The sequence below is a fragment of the Prunus persica genome, chromosome G8 (genome assembly GCF_000346465.2).
Source record: "Prunus persica cultivar Lovell chromosome G8, Prunus_persica_NCBIv2, whole genome shotgun sequence".
In the NCBI taxonomy this organism is placed as follows: domain Eukaryota; kingdom Viridiplantae; phylum Streptophyta; class Magnoliopsida; order Rosales; family Rosaceae; genus Prunus; species Prunus persica.
The window spans coordinates 7,440,260-7,463,198 of NC_034016.1; the positions used below are offsets into that span (position 1 = coordinate 7,440,260).

The 22,939-nt window shown below is 39.1% G+C and overlaps 1 long non-coding RNA gene across 1 annotated transcript; it reads left to right on the plus strand.

Annotated features, from left to right (window-relative positions):
- On the plus strand, positions 14,346-15,171 carry LOC109950769. The gene is made up of 2 exons (XR_002273066.1): positions 14,346-14,403; positions 14,495-15,171. It is a non-coding gene; the product is annotated as an uncharacterized LOC109950769 (long non-coding RNA).

Here is a 22,939-nt window from a genome sequence, read left to right on the forward strand (position 1 = left end):
AGGGTCGGAAATATACTTTCGAAGCATGGAGACATGGAATACATCGTGCAATCGTGATAGATCTGCAGGCAAAGCAAGCCTGTAAGCTACTAGACCCACACGCTCTACAATCTCATATGGTCCAATATAGCGAGGGCTTAATTTTTCCCGCTTCCCAAATCTCACGATACCCTTCTAAGGTGATAATTTCAGAAATACCCAGTCTCCAACTTCAAACTGAAGGTCTTTTCTTCTATTGTTTGCATAACTCTTTTGTCGGTCCTGGGCTGTCTTGTGTCGTTCTCTAATTATTTTCACTTGTTTCTTTGTCAGTTCAACATCCTCAGATATTTCCAATCTGTGTTCACCCACTTCATCCCAATAGAATGGAGTTCTACATTGTTTTCCATACAAGGCATCAAATGGAGACATTCCGATACTCACTTGATAACTGTTATTATAAGCAAACTCCATAAATGGTAACTTCTCATCCCAGTCACCCCGAAATTGTAGTGCACTCGCTCTCAACATATCTTCCAATGTCTGAATTGTCCTCTCAGACTGACCATCTGTTTGGGGGTGAAATGCAGTACTAAATTGCAATTGGGTTCCAAAAGCTTCATTTACCTGCGAAAGTGGTTCAGTTAGTTTTTGTTTTGTGTTTGTTTTAATTTCTAATTTTGCTCGAGGACTAGCAAAAGATAGGTTTGACGAAAATTGATAGATTCATATTTTGCATATATAATCTATCTTTATTTGCATTGTTTTCATGTGAAATTGGTTAGTTTAATGCGTTTGGTGAAGATTTTGTAGGAAATCATACCTAGCAAGGCTTTGGAGCAAATTGTGGGTATCGGCTGGACCCTTGAGAATACTTTCCTATTTTCCCTTTAAAACCCCAAAGCAAATTCCCTCTTTGACTAAGCCGCATGTTACTTCCTTTTGAGAATAGGTCTTAATTTTTCTAATATTCCTATTTTTCTTTCCTTCCTAAATAAATATTATCTTCCTTATTTTTGGAGGAGTCCTTTGGCCTATAAATACAAAGCGTTAACCTAATAGCCAGGGCATCTTTTTTCCACCATCGTCTTCTCTACCATATTTTTCCACCAACTTTCATTCAACCAGAGAAATATCAGAGGAAGCTAAGAATTTGCTGCTGCATTATTTGAGGAGCTTTTGAAGGTGTTCCTGTGAAGATTCTGAAGATCAAGTCCATCGGCCAAATTCGTTTTATGACAATAATTCTCTTGTTTATATTTTCTTCTGTCATGAACTAATTTCCCTTGCTAGGGCTACGATGTAGCCTAGCCTTGAATACTTAATTTCTATCGTTATATTAATTTCTGATTATTATCTCATGTTGAGTATTTGTTACTGTTCTTAATGATTTAAATATCTAGCTAGTATTTAATTGATGATCCAAGCGGAGACCGAGAGGAGATGTTTGGTGTTTGCTTCTTGTAACAAATACCATGACTTGAATGAGTGCCCGAGAGGGACTAACATGACTCATGCAGTTTTCTTGTAGGTTCTCATAGAACTTAATGGGTTCTTGGTTTTCTAAATCCGTTGCTCGAGAGAGAATGGGTTGTTAATTGAGAATACTTTTGGTTGAGCCCGAGAGGGGATATCGAATGAATTAGGAGAAACCAACTGTCAACATGGATAGTAATTAAGGTTAATTGGCTATAAGAATTAAGTAGAATTGGTTATGGTGAAGTCGGATGCTCTAGTGTCTCATCATCTTAATTTTCTATTGTTAATTAAATTGTTATTTTTCATAATTGTTTTAGTTTTCTTAAAATTAATCAATCTTCTTAATCAACTGTTCAAATAAACTTTATGCATTAATCATAATTGGTAGTTAATAGGAAATTACAGTCTTCGTGGGAACGACACTCTACTTATTTCTATATTACTTGTATGGATTGTGCGCTTGCAATAATTTCACAACAAAAATCTTAGCCAGTTTATTCAAACTATAATTTGCTCTCACCGGTAGAAAATGGGCGGACTTGGTGAGTCGATCCATGATTACCCAAACTCCATCATGTTTATTCTGTGTTCGGGGAAGCTTGAACAAAAAATCCATTGTAATCTGCTCCCACTTCCATTCAGGAATCGGAAGTGGTTGCAACAACCCTGATGGTTTCTGCCACTCAGCTTTCACTTGCTGACAAAATAGGCACCTTTTGACATACTCTGCTATTTTTTTCTTCATAAAAGGCCACCAGTAGTGCTTTGTCAGAGTATGATACATTTTTTTGCTTCCAGGGTGCATCGCAAAAACTGACTCACGGGCATCCTCAAGAATCTCCCTTTTTAAAACTTCATCATTAGGGACATATAACCTGTTACCCACCATTAACGCTCCATCATTTCTTACTGAACAATCAGTTCTGTCGCCATTCTCAACCTCCAATTGTAGTGTGCAAATCAAAGGATCCTAGGATTGAGCTGCGAGTATTCGTTCTACTAGCACTGGTCTCACATGGAGAGTAGCTAACAGTACTCCTTGATTATCCATACCTAGCCCAACTCTGAGCTTCCTCATTTCTACCATCAATGGCAAATACCTCCCTCGAAGATAAGCTATAGATCCCGAAGATTTCCTACTGAGTGCATCCGCTACAACATTAGCTCTTCTTGGGTGATACTCGATGGTACAGTCATCTTCTTTGCCTCAAATTCAATTCCTTCTGGGTAAATAAATACTTTAAACTTTTGTGATTTGTAAAGATCTGGCATGTTTCCCCGTAAAGATAATGCCGCCAAATCTTTAAGGCAAAAACTACTGCAGCAAGTTCCAAATCATGAATAAGATAATTCAACTCATGCTTCTTAAGTTGTCTAGAAGCATAAGCGATCACCCTACCATACTGCATCAACACACATCCAAGTCCTTGTTGAGATGCATCACTGTAGAGAACGAAGTTCCCACTATCATCCGGAAGTGCTAAAACGGAGCAGTGGTTAGCCTAGTCTTAAGTTCATTGAAGCTCTCCTCACACTTATCTAACCAGTCAAACCTAACTCCTTTCCTTATCAAACAAGTGAGAGGCGCCACTATAGTGGAGAACCCTTCCACGAAGCGACGGTAATACCCGGCTAACCCAAGAAAACTCTGTACTCTAATACTGTCATTGTCCACTGTTCCAGCTGTAAAAACTCTTCCATCTTCACATTCTGGTAAGCTAGTGGATAGTACTGACTGTCAAATGCGACTCTGAATAATTGCCATGTAATGGCTGAAGGATCTCGATATCTCCTCTTAATCGATTCCCACCAATATCTAGCATTTCTGATAAAAAAAGAAGGTAGCCAGAGTAACCCTGCGGTTCTGTGGAACATCCATGACCTCCATGATCTGCTCCATCCGTTCTATCCATTCCTCAGCTACTGCTGGGTTACCATCACCATCAAAATCAGTGGCTCCAATCCTCTTAGCTTGATCAGCATATCCCAGGGAGGGATCTCTGGACTACCTAGTCCGGGATAAAACTTGAGTCAGCAACTCCAAAGTCTGCTGGAAGTTGGGATCTCCCAGCATAGTGGGCACAGCAGGTACGGCTCCTGACAGGCCTCCAACAACGGATTGCTCTACCAGTTCAGGTACCGGTGCAAGAATAAGACATTCCTCCCGCTCGAGCTGGGGATCCTGTCCCCTTTTTCGAGACGACTGTCTAGTCCCTCTATGGAAGCCACCACGCTTAGGGTGACTGGACCCGATCCAAATTCCGCTTTGGAATCCGAGCCAGACCCTGTGCGTGACCGACACTTGGCGAATGTCGGGCACAAATGACCTATTTGCCCTTCTATACAAAACATAATAAAATAACAAGGTTGACATCTACCGAAAAATCGGCAGAGTTTCCCTTGTAATTGGCTCAATACCAAATCAATTACACCTGCCAAAATAAGTATATATATATATATAACCAACTGCCAGCATACATATATATACATTCCAACAATTCAAATCTCAGTCTAGGGCAAAACATCAGAGCGACTACTAAGAATTTACAAGGAGTGAATTCTTTACAAAACAAAAATCCTACATCAAAAGAAAGGAGCGGAAGACGGGAAACGGCCCGGTGGTGGATTCCTGTGCACGTCTACTGCCTGGGGGCGCAAAACAACAAAAAGGGTGAGCGGACCTAAAAACAAAGTTTAGAAAATAGCATATGAACATACTAACCCCACTGTAAAAACAGTTATACAAACTAGCTTATTTTCTTTATTTCTGAGATCAAGGCATGTATATAATTATATAGTTGAAAACAGTTTAAAACTATCACCTAGGTGTACCCTTATTTCCGTCAATTCCTTATATCCGTCAATTCATTGCATCACCATGCGTGACATATACTCGCAGGTCTCAGTGACACGAAGTCAATCCGAACCGCAACTCGCAGGATTCAGGGGACCGTAGTTCACCTGATCCGCATTACTCACTCCACACAAGTTCGAGTACCAAGGAACTCGTGGGGCAACTGTCAAGCATGCTGACTAAACCGAAGGCAACAAATATAATCCGAAGGCAACATTTAATCTCTGGGTACAAGGTGGTTTAAGAAAATATAAAGTTTCTGAATTTCTGTAACCTTTAAACTTCTGCTGCCGTTTATCTGATAATTCACTAGAATTCCTTTTTCTATATTCCTTAAAAGAGATTTCACTCGGCGGCATGCAGTATAAAATATTTAACAGAATAAAACAGCTTATAACTGAAACTGAACTGCTTAAATTCATTTATTAAAACAAAGAGTCCACTCACTGATAGTCCGAGCTCGCTGGACCTCTTAAAGGTCCCTCCTGCGGGTCAACTGGTGCCCGGGTGCCTGATTCAATGACCATAATATTCTATTAATACAATATAGTATTAAATTAAAAACCCTACCCCTGGCTCCTAAACGTACGTGCGTCAATTTAAAGTTCTCCATATGCCCATAAAAGCTTTCCTTCCATGTGGGATAGTTTAGCGGTATCTTGGGACTCAAAAAGCGCTAACGTCCCAAAAAGTCAATTTGGGACCCCATGGGTCCATGACCTCACAACATGATCTGGAAGCCGCTGGAAGGTCCAATATATCTAGGACACATGTCCCGAGAGTATTGGTGTCAATCGGACGGTCGGATTGATCACAATCGTGTAATCGCATAATTCCTAAACCCTAGCCCTAGGGTTCGTGTTTTCGGAGTATCCGGGACTCCGATTCACAATCCGTCAAATCATACATGTTTCTGAAATTATCTAGAGAAACATATCTTAAATTGATTACGATCCAACGGCTCAATAGTTTTGAACCCGATAATCGCACAATATGGAAAATCCGTTCGAGGCTCAAACGGTATCCAAATTGAGATCTGCGAATTCCTACGCGCTCGTGAAGACCTAAGGATCGTATCAAGGCACAGTACCATTGCACTACCCTCGCCCACGCTCCGCCGCACCTGCCGGCAGCACTGGGTGTCCATAGCGATTACGCATCGCCGGAAAATCTCTAAACCACGGCTCCAAACTCGTACCCTAGGTATAACACCATATTTGGAACCACTTTTGTTCTTGGACCTACCCCAAAAACTAACCGGAAGTGGCCAGACACAGAGGCCAAAAATCGGCCGAATTCCAATTTGAAAACTGTGCTAGCTACGGTCAAAATCGATGCAAACCTACCCAACCATCAGCTAGAGCATGGGAAATAGGTAGAAATCCATACCTTACTCAACAAATTTGGTGGAGAATTGAGGGAGAACCACCAGATTTCTGCAAATTTCGGCGACGCCAGCGGTGGAATGGAGCGGCCGAAGGCTGAGACTTGTAGAGGAGGATGAGCTGGTTCTTTTGGGACCGGTGCCGATGAAGTTGACGGCCGGACGTGGTGGCGGCGAGGAGAAGAAAAATCGACTGGGTTAGGGGGAATGGGTTCGCGCGACGGGAGAGAGAGAGGGAGAGAGAGAGAGAGAGAGAGAGAGAGAGAGAGAGAGAGAGAGAGAAAGAAAGAAAGAAAAACTGAGGGAGAAAGGAGAAACTGAGGGTTTAAATCTGATTTTGCAATTTACCATTTTGCCCCTCGTGATATTTTAACCGTATTTGCTTCGTTAAAGCTCCGACTTGAGTCCACTTCGTGTCTACGAACTCCTTTCGTCGTGCTCTACGCAACGGTGTATGTAGAATTGTCAAATTCCTTTTCGGTCAAAAAGTCAACTTTTCGTTAATAAATTATTCCAAGGGCAAAATTATATTTCCCCATAATAAATTACTAATTAAATATGAATTTTAGGTTTGGGTCATTACATAGGGCCCATATTTACTATCACAAGAAACAGATATTCCGGAAAACTGGAATGCACAAAGTGCAAAGTCTACAGGAAGTTAAACCTAATGCTCTGATACCAAGTTGACAAGACCAGACCCAAATTTCGCTTTAGAATCCTAGCCAGACCCTGTGCATGTCCGACATCTGGCGGATGTTGGACACGAATGACCTAATTGCCCTTTCCTACAAAGCACGATAAAATAACAAGGTTGACTCCTACCAAAAATAAATCGGCAGAGTCTCCCTTGTAACTGGGTCAATACCAAAAAATTTACACCTGCTAAACAAGCATATATACACAACCAACTGCTAGCATACGTATATATATACGTTCCAACAGTTCAATTCTAATTATGGGGCAATTTATCAGAGCGAGTACTAAGAATATACAAAAGGAGTCAATTCTTTTACAGAAAAGTCCTACATCAGAAAGGAAAGCGCGGAAGGTGGAAAACGACCCAGTGGTGGATCATTGTGCACGCTTACTGCCTGGGGGCGCAAAACATTAAAAAGGTGAGTAGACCCAAAAATAAAGTTTAGAAAAATACATATGAACATACTAACCCCACTGTAAAAACAGTTATACAAACTAATTCATTCACTTTATTATATTCGTACTGAAATCAATGCACTCATATATTTATACATATATATGCCAATCATACTCATGGTCAATATTAATTTCTTAAAAGCATTGAAAACAGTTTAAAATTACCACCTAGGTGTACCCCTTATTTCTGTCAATTCCTAATATCCGTCAATTCCTCGCATCACCATGGGTGACACGTACTCGCAGGTCTCAGTGACACAAGGTCAGTTTGAGCAGCAACTCGCAGGATTCAGGGGACCGTAGTCAGCCTGATCCACATTACTCGCTTCACACGAGTTCGGGTACAATAGAACTCGTGGGGCAACTGTCAAGCATGCTGACTAAACCAAAGGCAACCAATAAAATTCGAAGGCAACATTTGATCTGAAGGCAACTTATTTAACGAAAGCAACATCTGTATATCTGGGTACCTAAGGTGGTTTAGGGAAATATAAAGTTTCTGAAAAAAATCTGCTGAATAACTGAATTTCTGTAAACTCTAACACTCTACTTCCATTTATCTGATAATTAACTAGAATTTCTTTTCCTATATCCTTTAAAGGATATTCCACTCGGCAGCATGCAAAATAAAATATTTAAAAGCATATAACAGCTTATAAACACTAATCTTTGAGTAAAACTTATTCAAGATCAAATACTCTAACTGAACTGCTTAAATTCATTTATAAAAACAAAGAGTCCACTCACTGGTGGTCCGTGCTTCTAGACCTCTTGAAGGTCCCTCCTGCGGGTCAACTGGTGCCCGGGTACTTGATTCAATTACCATAATATTCTATAAAAATCCTGACCCCTGGCTCCTCGAAGTGCGTGCGTCAGATTAAAGTTGTTCCTACGCCTATAAAAGCTTTCCTTCTACTTGGAATAGTTTAAAAGTATCTTGGGACTCAAAAAGCGCTAAAGTCCCAAAAGTCAACCCGGGACCCTGCGGGTCCACGACCTCAAAATTATGATCCGGAAGTCTCTAAAAGTGTCAATATACCTAGGACACATGTCCTGAGGGTTTGATCTCGATCGGACGGTCGAATTGATCCCGATCGTACAATCGCATTATTTCTAAAACCGTAGCCCTAGGGTTCACGATTTTGGAGTATTCGGAACTACGATTCACGATCCGTTGAATCCTAAACGATTCTGGAAATGTCTAGATTAACATATCTGAAAATGATTACGATCCAACGGCTCAACAGTATTGAACATGGAAATCGCACAATATGCAAAAATCTGTTCGAGGCTCAAACAGTATCCAAATTGAGATATACGAATTTCTACGCGCTCGTGACAACACGAGGATCATTCTAGGACTGAAAGTGAGCTCTACTAAACTCCCCACGTGCGGCCACATGCGCGGACAGCATGTGGGTGGCTTGATAAATTTCTGGATGTTGGAAAATCTCCAAACCGCTGGCCCAAACTCCTGTCCTAGGTAAAACACCCTATTTGGAACCACTTTTGTTCTTTGACTTACCCCAAAAACTTGCCGGAAGTGGCCGGAATTTCAAATTCAAAATCAGCAGAACTTTGGATCGTGATTTGATCTATCTAGGCTAGAAATCGTTCCAATCCTATCCAACTAGCAGCTAAGTCATGAAAAATAGGTAAGGATCCACACCTTGATTGTTCGATTTGGTGGCCGGATGACGGAGATCAACGGCTGTGAATTTTCAAATGAAAACTGACGGTTTTCGTGGTTTTCCGTCTGGATTACGACGGCAGCTGGCGTCGAGGTGGGCTGGGGCTGACGGCGAGGCTTGGTCGGTCATTTTGGCTCTGGTCTTGCAGCTTAGGGAGGTCGGTGACGGAAGTTATGGGGGTCTGAAAATCGGCTGAAGGGAGGACGTCGGAAGAGGGAGGGAAGAGATTGAGGGAGAAGAGAGAGAATGAGGTTTTTCAAGTCTGATTTTTCAAATTACCGTTTTGCCCCTCAGAGTATTTTATCAGTATTTTCTTCGTTAAAGCTCCGATTCGAGCCCACTTCTTGTCTACGAACTCGTTTCGTCGTGCTCTACGCAACGGTGTGTGTGGAATTGTCAAATTCCTTCTCGGTCAAAGAGTCAACTTTTCTTTAATAAATTATTCCAGGGGTAAAATTATCTTTTCCTCTTAATAAATTAATAATTAAATATTAATTAAGGTTTGGGTTATGACAATAAAACACACAAAAAGAAAAAATCAATGTACCGACAATACCATAGCAATACCACTGCAATACAACCACAATAAAACCACAATACAATTGCAATAGCAAATCAACAATGCTACCTCACTATGATATAATCATAACAAGTTCATAGAAAATTCCAATACCAAATGCAAGAATCAATCGACAAAGAACAAACAAATTTGTTGTAATAACCCGATCCTAAATTAATATTTAATTATTAAAGTATTCAAGTAAAAGATAATTTTACCCCGGGAATATTTTTAAAGCTTTACAAGTTGACTTTTTGTCCAGAAAAGAATTTGAGAATTTCAGTTGTACTGTTGCATAGAGCACGTCGAGATAAGTCTGTAGACATATAGTGGGCTCAAATCGGAGTTGTAACGAATAAGTTACAATAAAAAATTGTCTAGTGGCAAAATTGTAAATTTTTCAAAAAGGTTTTTTTTTAAAACCTGATTTAACTCTCTCTCTCTCTCTCTCTCTCTCTCTCTCTCTCTCTCTCTCCCTATGCGTAGTTCCCCCCTCCCTCCTCCCTTCGATTTTTCTTCACAGCTGGTGGCCCCAAGAGCCACCACCGCCACCACCGGAGGCCATTCTTAGCGGCACGGGTCCCAAAAGGACCGCACCACTCTCCCCTTCTAGTCCCAGCCCAGCCCAACTGTCACTGTCGCCGATTTTGGCATGAAAATCGAGAAAAAGTGGTTGGTGTTAACTAATTTTTTTCTCATGTTCGTTTGAAAGATTTCGGGCACCAAATCTTGCGAACCAGGTATGCTTTCTCATCTTTTCGAGGTGTTCTAGTTGCTGGTTATGGTATTTAGAAGAAATTTTTGCTTTTTGGGGGTTAAATAAGCTATAGAAGTTTTGGCCAGTTTTGGCCTCTGATTCCAGCCACTACTGTCAACTTTTTGGGGTAGGTCTAAGAACGAAAATTGCTCCACTCTATGTGTAATCATGTAGGTATAGGTCTTGACCGACGGTTTGGAGATTTTTCAATTGCCGGAATTGCTTCGGACACCTACGCACTAGCGGCACGTGGGCACTGTTTGGGTGTTCTTCTTGGTCCAAAAATGATTCTCATGTCTTCCCGAGCAACACGGTATGCTTGGATTTCAATTTGATTATCGTTTGATCGCTGATCGGATATCGCATATTAGGCATTATCCAGGTTTGATATGTTCGAACCGTTGGATCGACTCCCTTTTAATATATGTTGATTTAGGCACTCCTAGGATCGTGTAGGATTTCACGGATAGTGAATCGGAGCCCCGGATTTCTGATTTAATAACTTAAAGTTTACGTTAAACAATAACCGTCCGTTCGTGCGATCGCGAGCGATCTGATCGTTTGATCCGAACCAAACTTGCAAAACGTGTTTTCTAAAACTTGTGAAATCCATAGGAACTTTCGGATCATAAAACAGAGGCTGTGGGTCCCATAGACCCGGTTGACCCAATGTAGAAAGTTTGACCCTCGGTTAAACGTGAGTCTTCCGGGGTAGTTCACCCTTCGAGAAGTACTAGAACGACCGTGTAAATGAGGCTTGACTGTTTGTGAACTATTTTGATTATGTTCGGATGGTGAGTTTATGTTATAGTGTTCTTCTCTTATTTGAAGTTTATCTCGTTATTTATTTATTTGTTATTATTATGAGTAATATTATTAGAGTGAATGATTGGGTGATATTGGATTATGCAAATGTTTAGAAGTTATTAGGCAATCGATTTTCTTTTCTAATGGTATTAAACTATGTTGGGTTGTGTAAAGTTAGGAACGGCTTATTAATTGGATTTTGGTGTGGACGAGAAATTTATTATATATATATACACTTAGTAGTTTAAAGATGATGAATCATGGACATTAGTTCTTATCAGAATGTGGTGTATATTTTAAGTGTAGTTGAGAACTAATTCTTGGAAAGTTGATATAAAGGTCGGATAATGGATTGTGAAATAAGGGAAAATTTATGATGAGCTTCAGACAATAGTTTTCAAACCCACCATGGGAGTACCTCCAGTTGCTTGAAACAGTTTTCTCATTTATGATAATGCCCCACAAGTTTCGGGGATACCTGAACCGTGTGGTGCGAGGATATGTGTTCTCGGGCCGACTACATGTCCCCCAAGTTTTGCAAGGAATGCGGCTCAGGTTGACTTTGTGTTCCCGAGGCTTGGGAGGAATGCGGCTAGGGTTGACTTTGTGTTTCAAAGGCCTGCGAGGGTGTAACAGACAGAATACTTAGAATTGACTGAAAATGATTGGGGTACGCCTACGTGGAGAGTATTTAAGTTTTGAGATGTTTTAAACTAAAAATTGAGGATTTTATCTTGGTATTTATGGGCAAAGGTTTTAATATATGTTTTCCTACTTAAGAGACAAGGATTAAGAGTGTTCTAAGTTTTAAGGATTCTGTATAATTTACGAATATTTTCTTAAGTGAAGTTTTATTTTACCATGTTGTTACTTGATTTTATATACCCGTTTTGTTCTCCTTGTGTTTCTTTTCCAGTTTAAAAGTTATTCCCCTCTCATTATTTTTTTTTCTTTTTTAATTTCTTTTCATATTTGATTTTGCAAAGCAGGAGGTAAACATAAAAGTTGAATACTTAACTTGTCAATAAAAGAAAGAGAAAGAACTACATATGACTTGATACCTTGTTAAGGGTACGTAGGCAACCTAGAGTTTCTAGGTGCAGCCGCAAGACCAAGTGATTGAAAATCTATTCAGTTAAGTTATTTTGAAATCTGTTAACGTTCTCATGTTGTTCCAAAAGTTGGGACTAGTTTCAGTTGGCAGAACAATTTATTTGATTTAAAGAGGCCTAAGGCCATAAAGATTTGATGTTTGGTTACGTGAATTCTATTATTATGCATGTTGAACAGTTGTGGATATTTATATTGCTTGTTGCCTACAGGTAATTTTTTGGGAAAAGAGCGAATTACAAGGGAGACTTTGCCGAATTTTCGGCAGAAGTCAAACTAGAAGAAAAAGAATTTTGGAAACTTAGAAGGGCATTTTGATCAAGAGTGCCCGACACCTGCTAGGTGTCGGATACGCATAAGGTTCGGCTCAGATTCCAAAGTGGAATTTGGGTCGGGTCCTGTCATTTGTTGTTTAAGACAAACAAAATCAATCCGAATACTTAACTTTCTACACAAAATACAAACGAAATCAATCACAATTCCAATTTTAGTAATCAAATTCAATTTAACATCAAAACTTACATATTCCCAACAATTCATTTTCTGGAGAAGCTGTTCTTGAAGAGGGCATGTAAACTCTGACTTCAAAACCCCCCAAAATTGGACCAAAATGCTTAAATAATGGCCACCTAATGCCCAGACATGCTATCATATTCAGAAAAGATGGTTTTGTTTGGGTTTGTTTAGGTTGCAGGAGTGATTTGTATTTGGGTAGAGAAGAAAACATAAAGGAAGAGGAAGAACTGGGTTTTGAGGGCAAAGCTGTGGGCGAACCTAAATTATAACGCCAACTCAAGCTACAAAAACCCAAAACTGACCAAAAGTGTTGAGAGAGAGAGAGAGAGCGAAGAGAGAGCTGAGAAAGAAACCAAAAACTAACCAAAAGTGTTAATTGGCCAATAAGTGGGCAATAAGTATATATTTCTAGATGATATTTGCAAAACTTATGGGGAAATGTGGTATTTCTAGTTAAAATTAAAAAAATGGTGGCATTAACCACTATTTCCCCCTTTTTATTTTTTTTTCTTTTTTTATAGTAAAGATTAGTTTCATTGCTTGGAAAAAAATAAAAAAAATGCAAAACATAATCTGCAAATACCATCCTCAAGCTACACAATTTGCCAATACCATATATAAATACAAACTTATTGCATACTTCACAAATTTTCACATCTTTTTTTTTTTTTTTTTTTCTCTCTTCGCTCTTCCTCCCCATCTCTCGAGTTCTCTCTTTTCCTCTCAACTCTTTCTCTATCTCAATTCTCTTCCGCTATCAGCTATCTCTCAATTCTCTCTTCACTCTCTCTCTCCATTGTCGCTCTGCAACCACCACCACTCTTTGTCTCAGCTCTCTCTCTCGCAAAACCCATCTCATCCTCTTCTTCTCTTCTCTCTCGTCTCATACTCAAGAAAACCTAACTCACGCTTCTCTTTCAGGCCCAAATCGAAACCATTCTCTTTTCCATCTGTTGTGAAATTATTGCAAGCGCACAATCCGTACAAGTAATATAGAAATAAGTAGAGTGTCGTTCCCACGAAGACTGTAATTTCCTATTAACTACCAATTATGATTAATGCATAAGTCTATTTGAACAGTTGATTAAGAAAATTGATTAATTTTAAGAAAACTAAAACAATTATGAAAAATAACAATTTAATTAACGATAGAAAATTAAGATGATGAGACACTAGAGCATCCGACTTCACCATAACCAATTCTACTTAATTCTTATAGCCAATTAACCCTAATTACTATCCATGTTGATAGTTGGTTTCTCCTAATTCATTCGATATCCCCTCTCAGGCTCAACCAAAAGTATTCTCAATTAACAACCCATTCTCTCTCGAGCAACGGATTTAGAAAACCAATAACCCATTAAGTTCTCTGAGAACCTACAAGAAAACTGCATGAGTCATGTTAGTCCCTCTCGGGCACTCATTCAAGTCATGGTATTTGTTACAAGAAGCAAACACCAAACATCTCCTCTCGGTCTCCGCTTGGATCATCAATTAAATATTAGCTAGATATTTAAATCATTAAGAACAGTAACAAATACTCAACATGAGATAATAAGCAGAAATTAATATAACGATAGAAATTAAGTATTCAAGGTTAGGCTACATCGTAGCCCTAGCGAGGGAAATTAGTTCATGACAGAAGAAAATATAAACAAGAGAATTATTGTCATAAAACCAATTTGGCCGATGGACTTGATCTTCAAAATCTTCACAGGAACACCTTCAAAAGCTCCTCAAATAAAGCAGCAGCAAATTCTTGGCTCTCTCTGATATTTCTCTGGTTGACTGAAAGTTGGTGGAAAAATATGGTAGAGAAGACGATGGTGGAAAAAAGATGATCTGGCTATTAGGTTAAAGCTTTGTATTTATAGGCCAAGGGACTCCTCCAAAAATAAGGAAGATAATATTTATTTAGGAAGGAAAGGAAAAATAGGAATGTATTAAAAAAACAATACCTATTCTCAAAAGGAAGAGTAACATGCGGCTTCAAAAGATAGAGGGAATTGGCTTTGGGGTTTTAAGGAAAAAATAGGAAAGTATATCTAGTGTCCAGCCAATACCCATGCTTTGCTCCAAAAGTAGCTGACGGTGGTGGCTCAACAAAAAAAGGTAACCAACAATTGTTTCACAATTGTTAAGCCAATCAGCCTTTTACGTTGGCAATAGTGCAATTCATTCATGTTGCTTTCTTTCCTTTCAGACCATTTCATTATTTTGTCATCTAGCATCTCTTGCAATTGCTCAAATGATGCAACCACCATTTCAGCAATTCACGATGGGTTCTTCTTCATGAGAAAGGCAGTGATGTGATGGTAAGCTTCTCTAACTCAATCTTTCTGGCGCTGGTCACTGAGACCAGTTGTGGATATAAATTGACACTTGCACAGATGCACTCCAGGTGTTTGATGAAATGACAGAGTGACTTCTTGAGATTTTGTTGAGATGATAATTCCACCCATTTTGATCCCTTAAGCTTCCAAAATTATAGTTTTTGCTCCAAAGCCTTGCTAAGTATGATTTCCTACAAAATCTCCACCAAGCACATTAAACTAACCAATTTCACATGAAAACAATGCAAATAAAGGTAGACTATATATGCTAAATATGAATCTATCAAACTACCTCAAACCTATCTTTTGCTAGTCCTCGAGCAAAATTAGAAACAAAAAGAAAAACAAAACAAAACAAAAAACTAACTAAACCACTTTCGCAGGTAAACTCGATGGCACTTAGCATGTGCCACAAGCCATTAAACCTCTAGGTGTCCCTAGTAGGAGGAGTTGTGTCTCCTGAGGGTTTACCAGTTACGATACCCACAAACGTTTTACTACAAAACAAAAGAGCTAAAGACACCACTTTAAACAAGCTAATAAAAACCAATGCATGCCAATCATATTTGCATCACTAAAGCTATGCCACTTTGAGTAAATTGCATCATAGTGTAATGTGTAACACCAGAAATTCATAACATCAAAGTTTAAAGATAACCACAAACGAATGCCATGGAATTATTTCGCCTTGACTCTAATCCTCACCGGATATCACTCTATAATTTTTCTCTCAGAATCCTAGGCTTACACTCAAATGTCACATATGTGTATGAAGTTATGTAATGGAAATCAAATATTAACACATATGCTTAGCTTGAAGAATGGCAATTTCTGAAAATAATGTCTCATGAAAAGAATTGAATACTAAGAACTAGAGTACATACCTCTCCTCCAAGCAAGATTTCCCAAAAGATCAGTTAGGTCTTCAACTTTGGTTGTAATGAAAAGCCAGGTTCAGGTTAAGAAGGAACGGAAAGGAATAACAAAAACTTAGAACATACCAAAGTATTATTCACGATCACATACACGGATAGCTCTTTTTGAACTTTTTATACCACTCAGCGTCCAGGGATTGTGCATATTTTCTACTCCATTTGGAGTGATTTTGAACTTTTATTCTTTTGATTTGCAGAATATTTTCTTTTCTTTTCTTATACTTCTTTTTTTTTTTTTTTTTCTTCTTGCAATTTTGCACAAACACCTCGGTACACGTCAATTCTTTGGTGTAGAGCTCAACCTTCTTATTTTCATTACTTTGGCACATCCTAAGCTATAAGGTATGGCTTAGAAACGGGTTATATAGGTTAAAAGATAGTGGGGGTGATGAAGGAAGGGCTAAGTATTTGGTTACAAAGGGGTTAATGACGCACAAAAAGGGGTAGGATGAAACGTCTTTGAGAGGGTGAAAACATGCATAGCCTAACATCATCTCTTATGGTCCATCCAACTTGGAAGCGACGTACCTACAAAAAATAAGAAAATTCTTTAGTATCCAACACAAACCTAATGAGAGCAATCTAATTAAGAATGAAATCGAAGAGTGTTTAAGAGTAGAAACAATAAAACCCCTCTCAAAGAATGGCTTTTGGCTCAATTATCTCAAAAAGGTAGTCTCCACTAATATTCCGTAGTCATTCGAGCATAGCAACCTTGTCCACCAAAACATTACGAGTATGGTATTGTGAAGTGCAAAGATTATAATGCAATAACCCTTTATGGCAACACTTTAGTAAAGCATTCATGATCAAAACATGACATATACATCTCTATTAGCAAGAAAAACTAATAGCTTTAACTGGAATTTATATTTCAGAAAAACTGCTTCTTTTCAATTTTGACCTCAGATCAGTTTTCAACAATTATCTCTTAAAGTACTGCATGGATTTTTGACAAGCCTTATATGCTCAGAAAATAGACAAACAAGCGCACAACTTTTCCTCAGACCAACTACCAGAAAACAAAATAGAACTTCATGAAAACTGACGTTAAAAACAAAACACAGTACAGAATCGCAGAAAAATTTCAGTTCCAGACCCCTGTTCAGAAAAACAGCTGTAACTTCCAAACGAAAAGTCAGAAAATTACGAGCCTTATATGGCTGGATTCAGCACGAAAAAATGAAGAAGGCAGCATGGGCCAAATCTTCAAATCCATCACAGATTAAAAGAGTATTATCGAAACATAAACACTAATGTTTTGCATGACTCGAAAAAGACTAAAAACGAAAAAAATTAAAAATAAAACGAATGTTACCCACCTCAAACCTAAACGAAACATTGTCCTCAATGTTTAAAAAGAAAATGAAAGTAAGGACAAATAATAGTAAAAGCAATGAACGTGGGAAACACACAAACGAAAATTAAAAAGATAAGGAACGAAGGTACCTAGTTGGGTTGCCTCCCAACAAGCGCTTAGTTTAGAGTCAATAGCCCGACTTTAGGGTGCGTTTACTTGGGGTCATCGAGGAGGATAGTGGTTTCCTCCTCAAGAAATGCAGCTGCCACATAAGGTTTGAGTCGATGGCCATTAACTTTAAAAGTTGTACCGTCACGATCATTCTTGATTTCAACTGTCCCATAAGGATACACTGTTAACACCGTGAATGGCCTAGACCAACGAAAGCGAAGTTTCCCAGGAAAAAGTTTCAACCGTGAGTTGTAGAGGAGAACGCTTTGACCCACATAAAATTCCTTCTTCAAGATGTGCTTGTCATCCCACTTCTTTGTACGGTCCTTGTAAATCTTCGCATTCTCATACGATTCATTTCGAAGTTCCTCTAGCTCATTCAATTGTAACTTCCTCTTCTCCCCTGCCGAACTCATGTCAAAATTGAGCGTTTTAATAGCCCAAAACGCTTTATGCTCCAATTCCACCGGAAGGTGGCATGCTTTCCCAAAAACTAGTCTATATGGTGACATCCCAATTGGCGCTTTGAACGCCGTTCTACAAGCCCATAGTGCATCATCCAATTTTAATGACCAATCTTTCCTAGAGGCACTCACCGTCTTTTCCAAGATTTTCTTCAATTCCCTATTCGAAACTTCAACTTGCCCACTAGTTTGCGGATGATAGGGAGTAGACACTTTATGGGTGATGCCATATTTTGCAAGAAGGGAGTTAAATTGACGATTGCAAAAATGCGTACCTCCATCACTAATAATTGCACGAGGGACCCCAAATCTTGTAAAAATATTCTTTCGTAAAAATCTGACCACAACCTTGGCGTCATTCGTGGGTAGGGCAGCTGCTTCGACCCATTTGGATACATAATCCACTGCAACCAAAATATACAAATTCCCATATGATGCTGGAAACGGACCCATGAAGTCAATACCCCAAACATCAAACAATTCCACCTCCAAAATATTATTCAAGGGCATTTGGTTTCGACTAGAGATATTTCCTGTACGTTGGCAAGGATCACACCTTGCAACAAAGTCTTGAGCATCTTTAAACAAAGTAGGCCAGAAAAATCCAGATTGTAGAACCTTGGCCGTAGTCTTGGAAGCACCATAATGGCCTCCACATGCCAAAGTATGACAATGCAATAATATGTCAGCCATCTCTGTCTCAGGTACACATCTTCGTATAACTTGGTCAGGACCATGCTTCCACAAATATGGATCATCCCAATAATAATGTTTAACCAATTATAGGAATTTCTTTTTCTGATAAAAAGACATATTAGGGGGAAGAATACCACAAGCTAGGTAATTTACAAAATCTGCATACCAGGGAGTGATGAATTCTTTTTCAGAGTAGATGGAAAATAATTGCTCATCCGGGAATGTCTCTAGGATAGGCCCAACATCTTTTATAACTTCATCCTCACGGACTAGCCGAGAGAGGTGGTCGGCCACCACATTCTCAGACCCTTTTTTATCTCGAATTTCAATATCAAACTCTTGAAGTAATAAAACCCATCGAATTAGTCTTGGTTTTGCTTCCTTCTTGGCAAGCAAAAATTTCAAAGCTGCATGATCCGTATATACAATTACCTTCGCACCCAATAGGTAAGAACGAAATTTATACAATGCGAATACCACTGCTAACAATTCCTTTTCTGTAGTGGCATAGTTCAGTTGGGCATCATTCAATGTACGACTTGCATAGTGAATTACATGTAGTAATTTATTCTTCCTTTGACCCAAGACGGCTCCAATAGTATAATCACTTGCATCACACATAATCTCGAATGGTAATTCCCAATCAGGTGCCATAATGACTGGTGTAGTGGTGAGCTTTGTCTTCAATAAATTAAATGCCTCCAAACAGTCTGAATCAAAGTTGAATTCAGAATCCTTCAATAACAACTTGCAAAGAGGCTTTGTAATTTTAGAGAAATCCTTTATAAATCGACGATAAAACCCAGCATGTCCTAGGAAGCTTCGAATTCCTTTCACTGTAGAAGGGGGTGGCAGCTTTTCTATGGTCTCAATTTTTGCACGGTCAACCTCAATACCTCTTGCTGAAATTTTATGCCCCAACACAATTCCTTCTTGTACCATAAAATGGCATTTTTCCCAATTGAGAACTAAATTGGTTTCTTCACATCTTGCCAACACCAATGCCAAATTATCCAAACAAGAATCAAAAGATGAACCAAAAACAGAGAAATTATCCATAAATACCTCAATAAATCGCTCCACCATGTCCGAGAAAATGCTCATCATGCAACGTTGAAAAGTGGCAGGAGCGTTACATAACCCAAAAGGCATACAGCGATAGGCAAAAGTGCCAAATGGACATGTGAAGGTCGTTTTTTCTTGGTCTTCAGGTGCGATAGGAATTTGATTATATCCTGAGTATCCGTCTAGGAAACAGTAATAGGCATGCCCAGCAAGTCTTTCTAGCATCTTATCAATAAAAGGCAGCGGGAAGTGATCTTTTCTGGTTGCAGAATTTAATTTCCTGTAATCTATGCAGACTCTCCATCCTGTAACAGTTCTTGTTGGAACTAACTCATTATTTTCATTTTTTACAACAGTCATCCCTCATTTCTTTGGCACAACCTGTGTAGGACTCACCCAACTACTGTCAGATATAGGGTAAATAATACCTGCATCAAGCAATTTTAATACCTCTGTACGAACCACTTCCTTCATGTTGGGATTCAATCGACGTTGATGCTCCACTGATGGCTTATGTTCCTCTTCCATTAGTATTCGGTGCATACACATAGAAGGGCTAATACCCTTGATGTCAGCGATTGTCCACCCAATTGCAGTTTTATGTTTTCTCAAAACCCGTAATACTTTTTCTTATTCAGTTTCACTCAAATTTGCAGCAATAATAACTGGTAAAGTTTCAGAAGTTCCCAAATAAGCATACCTCAAATGTGTTGGCAATGGCTTCAGAGTAAGTGTGGGTGCAGCAATCACCGAAGGTGCAGCCTTAGGAGGTGCCGCTCCTAGTGGTTCGAACGGATTCCTTCGCCTTGGGTGGTATGGTTGTGATGCATCCAAATATAAGGCATATTCAGCAACCATGGGGTTGTCATCTTGGGAGGTAGCAGCATGGACCAATGTAGATTCCAATGGATGGCGTGGATTCTCCTTTTCAAATGTGTCTGAAGCAATTTCATCAACTAATTCCATGCAAAAACAATCCTCTGCTTCTCTTGGAAATTTAATTGCCTCAAAAACTTTGAATGTCGCTTTTTCATTCCCAACTCTCAAAGTTAGTAACTCTTCTTCTACGTCAATCAGAGTGCGTGAAGTAATCAGGAATGGGCGGCCCAAAATTAGCTGTGTGTCAGAATCTTCTTCCATATCCAAAACCAGAAAATCCGCTGGAAATATGAGTGTATCAACCTTTACTAGAACATCTTCTATAATTCCATCTGGGTATGTGATTGACCTGTCCGCATCTACAAAGAAACAGTAGTGGGTTTAATTTCACCAATACCAATCTTTTTAGCAACAGATAAAGGTAGTAAGTTAATGCTAGAACCCAAATCACATAAAGCTCTTTCAAAGAAATTAATTCCAATAGTGCATGGAATTTTAAAACTCCCTCTATCTTTTTGCTTTGGTGGAAGCTTCCGTTGTAGGATGGCACTGCACTCTTCTGTCAGTTGGATTTTCTCGTGCTCTCCAAAATTCCTCTTCTTGGAGAGAATGTCTTTCATGAATTTTGCATAACTTGGCATTTGTTCCAAAGCTTCAGCAAAAGGAATGTTGATATGTAACTTTCTGAACATCTTCAAGAATTTTGCAAACTGCCCATCAACTTTATTTTTTCTCAACCTCTGCGGAAAAGGGATTTGTGGGACATATGGCTTCAATTGAGGAGAAGGAAATGGTATAGAATTTTCTTCTTCTTGGGATTTTTCTGTGGTGGTGATTGGTGGTGAAAATGCATGCCCCTTTCCGTCGCAGACTTCTTAGCTTCTTTTTCTTTCTCTAATGCTTCTTGTTCCAAGTCGACCGCTGTATTTACTTGCTTCCCTTTACGAAGAGTGATTGCCTTTGCTTGTTCTTGATTTTTCGGGTTAACTTCAGGTTGGCTTGGAAATACTCCATGGTTTCTTCCACTTATAACATTAGCTAATTGGGCAACTTGCACCTCCAAATTCTGAATAGAAGCTTGCTGATTCTGAAATTGAGTTTTTGTTTCAGTCATGAATTGGGTGGTAGACATAGTCAATTGAGTAAGCGCATCTTCCAAATTTATTTTCTTCTCTTGAGTCGGAAAACCAGGTGGTGGTCTCTGCACATTCTGAGTGTTGCTCCATGAAAAATTTGGATGGTTTCGCCAACCGGGGTTGTATGTATTGGAATAAGGATTATTCCTTTGTCGATTAAATTCTCCAACCTGATTGACTTACTCAGCGGACGCAAATGGGTTCCCTGTGGTACACTCTGAACTTGGATGAGGGCCTGCACAAAGTTCACAACCAAAATTAGTACTAGTGTATATAGCATTAACACTTAAAGAATCAACTTTTTTAGTAAGGTTAGAAATTTGTGCTGTTAGCAAAGCCATAGCATCGACTTCCAAGACCCCAGCTGGTTTCAGATTCATTCTCTCACTCGACCATTGGTAGTTGTTGGATGCCATGGTCTCCAATAATTCAAATGCTTCGGTAGCCATTTTTGTCATTAAAGCCCCTCCAGCAGCTGCATCAACTAGTGTCCTGCTTGTTTGACTCAACCCATTGTAGAAAGTTTGAACTTGAATCCAGGTTGGTAGCTCATGGTGAGGACACTTGCGCAATAAATCTTTGAATCGTTCCCAGGCTTCATATAGAGGTTCCTTATCATATTGAGCGAATGACATAATATCTTGTCGAAATTTTGCAGTTTTTGCTGGTGGGAAAAATTTAGCAAGGAATTTCTTAGATAAATCATCCCAAGTACGGATGGAGTCTTGTGGCTGTGACAGTAACCAAAGCTTGGCTTTATCCTTCAAGGAGAAGGGGAATAGCCTTAAACGGATCGCATCGTCAGTTACCCCATTGAACTTGGATGTATCACAAATCTCCAAAAATATTACAAGATGGATGTTGGGATCTTCATTCGGTAGACCACAAAATACGGATGAATTTTGCAGCATGGTGATCATGGCTGGTTTGATCTCAAAATTGTTGGCTGCAATAGCAGGACGTCGGATCGCTGAGGGAGTTGCCACTGGGGGGCCAAATTCCCCTACTGCTCTTTCTGCTTCCTCCGCCATAGGTGTGGATGGTGGTTCCACCAAAGTGTGCTTTTTGTTTCCTTTGCTCCGCTTATGAAACGTCCGTTCGATTTCTGGGTCAAGTGGTATGAGTTCTAGGGTACGAGAACGATGCATATACGGATCAAAGTACCTGAAACAAAAAGAAGAAATTCAAATCAAACTCAGAATTAAAATATATTGATATTAATAGAAAATAAAACAGTCCCCGGCAACGGCGCCAAAAACTTGTTGTGAAATTATTGCAAGCGCACAATCCATACAAGTAATATAGAAATAAGTAGAGTGTCATTCTCACGAAGACTGTAATTTCCTATTAACTACCAATTATGATTAATGCATAAGTCTATTTGAACAGTTGATTAAGAAAATTGATTAATTTTAAGAAAACTAAAACAATTATGAAAAATAACAATTTAATTAACGATAGAAAATTAAGATGATGAGACACTAGAGCATCCGACTTCACCATAACCAATTCTACTTAATTCTTATAGCCAATTAACCCTAATTACTATCCATGTTGACAGTTGGTTTCTCCTAATTCATTCGATATCCCCTCTCAGGCTCAACCAAAAGTATTCTCAATTAACAACCCATTCTCTCTCGAGCAACGGATTTAGAAAACCAAGAACCCA